The following is a 5,146-nucleotide window of genomic DNA, read 5'->3' as shown; positions in this document are numbered from 1 at the left end:
CTGTTACTCTTCGAGAATAATCATTTTTTATTTGAATACTTGTGGCATTTTAGAAAACTACGCTTATCAAAAGCAAATATTTGATCAACTCAATTTTTGCATAGTTATATTGTTGTAGTCGGAAAGAATACTCCTCTCCTTATTGATTTGAGCTTTACTGAAGCAAATTTACTCTTGGCTGATAAATAACTCAATCGCATATGAATATAAATAAGCTGCATTAGTATTTTAAAAAAAAGAATATACACGTAATGCTACACTATAAAAGTAATTTGTAAATGTTCATGTGCGGCTATTATAGTATTCAGAGCAGACTAATAATCAAATCTTACTGAATCAGGTTATTTAAATAGTGATAACCCAGGAAAATGGTTTATATAAAGATGCCTATATGATAGTAGCGATGACAGTAAGATCGTACTTGTTTCCAGCTTTAGTCTCCATTCACCGAAACAGGATCTCTCCAGCATTTGAGACCCAGCACAGTTGTATTGTTCCCAGCTTAATCAGAGGAGTCTCTTCATTAGGTTTTGGACAAGCATGTAGACACAGCCCCTTTTCTCTTGTTCATTCCTGCTGTAGGTGTCCTTGTTGCAGTGTAAATGAACTTACGGATGAGATTTGTCCTGATCCAGCTTTTCTCCGAACCAGTACACACTGTGGTGTAGTCACCTGGACACTGGGGACCTTTTTGGGTTTTGCTCTTGGGGAGAAGTGAACACGTTGAGGTCAGGCCTGCGTGTTCCCGGCTGGACTGACTGCTTGTTCTGGCTCCGATTGTTGCTTCACAATTCACAGATTCTGCGCTGATTACGGGATCTGTGGTGATTTCAGTGAAAACCAGTATTGAAAGGAATTAATGATTCTGTTTATTTGGTACAACATTGAGGATATGACATACAAAAACTGACAGTGATGTGACCCATGTCACAGTCCAAAAGGATGCTTAAACAAGAACTCTGGGTGAGTGGCGTTGCTCCCACTTTGACCGAGAGAAGTTATGTGCGTTCGAATTCCGTTTCCTTTGGGTGACATTCTGATTGGTAAGAATGTAGTGGGAGTGTCCGACGGTTGGTTACTTGGTGAGTATGTGAGTTGGTAAATGGGTTCGCTGAAGTTATTTTGGCCAAGTATAGCAGCAGCGGACTGTTTGGACATATCTTTCAACAGACTGCTTGTACCAGCTGAATTTGCTGCTTGATCTCTCACTGGAGACTGGACCATGAAAAGCTAGAGGAGTCCCACCCACAGGTTCACAACAGCATGAAGGTCCATCAAAGAGATCTTGCTCAGAGGAACCTCTGCGAGGGTGTGAGATTTTCATTGGTTCTGAAGAAAGGGACAACATTAAGAGAGTACAACAAGAAAGAAATGTAAAAGTTTTATTTGTCATTGCCAAAGATTTGTTTGATGGTCCATATCATGCACCTAGGCATTTTTCACTCGCAGTAGGAAACCAAAAGTTTTTTTTCTCACATCAGATAAAAATGCACTACAACATTGTACTTAAGAAGAACTCAAGCAACCCAGTCTTCCGCATCATTTTTGTGGTCGTTGCACTTCTGCGGGTACTACTGTCTGTCTTCTGACCCTAAATGGACAGGTTTACTCACTAGTTCATCAAGTTTAGCACAGTAGAGTAATTCTGGTAGTGGCGGGTGTAAAAGACTCCTTCTCCCACATTTGGCAACTCTTGTGATTCCATTTTCAAAGGATAATAGATGTATTGTTGATTCCAAAGCAGTGTCTTATTCAGAATACATGTTTCTATTTAATTTTTTTTTTTTTTTTTCCAGCAATTCTAGGTTCTGTTGATTCATTTGTGCTTATGGCTTATTGATTGTCCGTTCTGGGGCTACTGTGAATACAGGCTGTCAATGCTAAATTCGTAAGACTTGACTCCCATATCCGTTCTGATTTTATTTTTGTTTTTTCTCGCCACAAATGTAAAGCAGCTTAACAATTTCATTTCTATAATTTTTTAGTATCTAGTTAGCGCCAGAGTTCATACATAAAAGTTTATCTCAGGTATTCATTCATATATTAGAGTGTATGGTCTCAGATCTGTATCTCCTTATTAAATTTACACGCCAGTCAATATTCTTCCAACTCGGTTGCCACAGCTGGTGTTGTTCTAATGGTGTGTAAATACGTGTCTCTATGATGTTGGAATATGTGGCTCAATCCGTGCAGTAAAATTATAAAGGGATCCGGAGGAACTCATTTGTGACTTGTTGGAGAAAAAAGTTTCTTAGAAATTTGTCTTTAAGGGAGAAGTGCATTGCCATAGAATGAGATGACATCAACACATAGATAGAGTTATAGTAAGAGTTTTTACACATCTAAAGCAACATGCCTTCCTCTGTTATATGGTGTGAACTCGAATGAGATAACACTTATCATATTTTTGCACTAAATGTTTACTTCATTAGGATTTCCAGTTTTTCTCCTTCTGTCTTGTTAGATTACTTTTTTCTAGGTCTCTCATTTCTTATTTATTAAAGACCTTCATGCAGTATCTGTATTGGAGAAGGGAACAAGCAAAGCCACTATGCCCAAAGGCGGGCACACTGACAGATACAGCTTGGTTGTGAGCTTTTCTTCTGCCTTTGACAAACAAGGTGTCTTACTCAGAACGAGACGTGGACTATTGCGCAACAGGATGTGTTAGGAGAGGGAAGCTTTGCCTTATTTTTAGTTGTCTTTTCTGTGGTAATGTGCCCTCATTCAAAGAGAGAAATCTGGTCTAGCTTAACTTGTGTTTTTTTAAAGATGCACCCAAAGGCATTACAACCACTTTTAACCGTTGTTGTAATGTTGAATGATTACACATAATTACTGTGGTATTTTAAGAACAGCCCAACCCAGTTTCCCTGAGGCTACAACAGAGCAATGAGAAAAATGAAGAAATTCCTGGTATGTATTCAACGACCTTAGCTAAAAGGTTTACCATGCGATCATCTTTGTTTTTGTCAGACGGTGATTTGTGAATGTTTGTGTTTTATTTTTCTGTTTTGGCTGTGTGTGTGGAAGTACAAAGCAGCGGACATAAGGTTAATTGGGGGCTTCTGCTATTTTTTTTTTGGTTAATACGATTTTTTACAGTTCGTTTATCGTTTCATGGTGTTCGCACACTTGGTCAAACCGGCTTGTTTGGCTTTGTGCGTAACAATATGTTGACCCTGATGCAGACCACAACATGGCTGGCTTCTTACAAATACTTGGCAGGTTCTGGCATATAGATAATTCTTGGGATTCGCAGTGTTGTTCCTGGACGGCATGGTTATATTTTCAGGTTGTTCCTGCCCGATGTATTGTGGAGGTGGTTCAACTAGTACATACAGATATAGTGGCTAGGATTATTTTCATTCACCTTGTTAATCGCTGGTTATTTTAGTTTGTGGTTTCAGGGTCAACAGTGGTTTTCCTTTTCCTCAATAGAGAATTATGCTGGTCAGACTCTAAATCACATTTCAAATGTAATGTGTTCCTGTGGAGACTGTTTATTTTCTGGGAGAGTTGTCGCTTGCGCTTTTGTCACCGCCTCTGAAAAGAAGTGGAGGTGAGCCTACAGAGGAGAACAGTGTTTAACAGCCCTGCTCTTTGCTGTGGCCTCTTCCTGCTGATGTGCAGGTGGACCAGGCAGATGGGGCGGGGATTCATTTGATGATGTGTGTAGCTTCTGGAATTGGCTGGCCTGCTCACATATTAAAGGGGAAGGCGTTCTGTTGTCTTTGTGGAAAATTTGGCGGCCCGGCATTACTTCTTTTTTTTTTTTTCTGTAATGTTTTTTTTGTTGCCTTTTTATTTGCCTTCCAGAGATGCTGACAGCTGAAGGATAGACAGGAAAGGGGACAGAGAGAGGGTCGCCGCGGTTTAGCCGACTGGAGCTAAAACTGCTGGGGGCGCCCGCGTGGAATAGCTCTTTTGTTAAATCACATCAGATTGATCAGTTATACCCGTTTAACTCATTTGCTTGCCGACATTTTTTGTTTGTTTTGTTTGTTTGTGTTTTCTCTTAGGTCAAGAAGATTAGGCGTATATTTCATACTATAGGCCGCGACCTTTGTCCTGGTCGTGGAATACGTCAGTCCATAATGCTCCTCTGAGGCCAAGGGATCTGGAACTAGAAATATCTCCTCGATGCCAGCGTTCATATTTTAGGTTTTGCCTATTTTGTGGATACTGAACAACATTGTCAATTACATAGGAGCTTATGGGGCTATGGTAAATTTTGAATTTTCTTCAGGTGGTTACCAGGGAAAAAGATTTTCACGTTGCCTTTGACAAAAGGATTGTTGGGACGGTGGGTGTGGTTTACAATCAATCACAGGAGAGGAGTGGTGGGCGGGGAGGCTTTGTGAGGCCAGTGCCATTGTATTGAGTTATCTCAGGCTGGTGACCTCATTGCAGTAATCACACTCGGCCTGCTGTTAATGCTGTTTAGGGTGCTTGGACCTGGGGGGGGGGGCAACACACATGACAGAAAGGACAACTGGGAAGCGAACCTTCATGGACTTTTGAAGCAGGCAAAGTGTTGTGTGGAAACAGTGTGAGCGGGCGAGTAATAAATAAGGTGGTCTGGGATTATTAACTGTGTTGTGGGTTTGTGTGCTGAGAGACCCCAACGGTCAGTTAGCGAGATTCGTACAGAAGGATTTATGGAAAATGCACTGGAAATATAACATTAAATGATGTTGTCCATTATATTCCTGATAGTTGGACACCCTGGTCAGCTATTTCTTACATAGGCCTGGTCCATTGGAAAAACATTGGATGTATACATTCATATTGACCTTTATGCATGTTGTAGATTTACCGTTTTCCCATCTGAGCTTTAAGACAACATTCATAAACAAGAACCCCTGCATTGTAAAGCTTATGGATGTTCAGGTTCAAAGAAACTCAGCTATACTGGTCAGTGAAGTTAATGAAAGACGGTCTTTGAGTTGTTTTTATTGAAAATTGCTAGGATTCCGAGTGTTTTACGGAGCCTGGTCATACTTAGGGAGTAAAAATTAGGATATTCTGGCTTCCAATTTACTGTTTCTTTTTTCTAATCTGTTCTCGTGGATAGTTCACCCAAGTTTCTTGGGATTTGCAAACTAAATGCCCGAGCTAAAAGAACTAAGGCTTACAACCCAAT

This window comes from Morone saxatilis, unplaced genomic scaffold (genome assembly GCF_004916995.1).
Source record: "Morone saxatilis isolate NCDOM2014 unplaced genomic scaffold, NCSU_SB_2.0 Contig22, whole genome shotgun sequence".
Classification (NCBI taxonomy): domain Eukaryota; kingdom Metazoa; phylum Chordata; class Actinopteri; family Moronidae; genus Morone; species Morone saxatilis.
The sequence above is the reverse complement of the archived record's forward strand: the minus strand, read 5'-3'. Positions refer to the sequence as shown.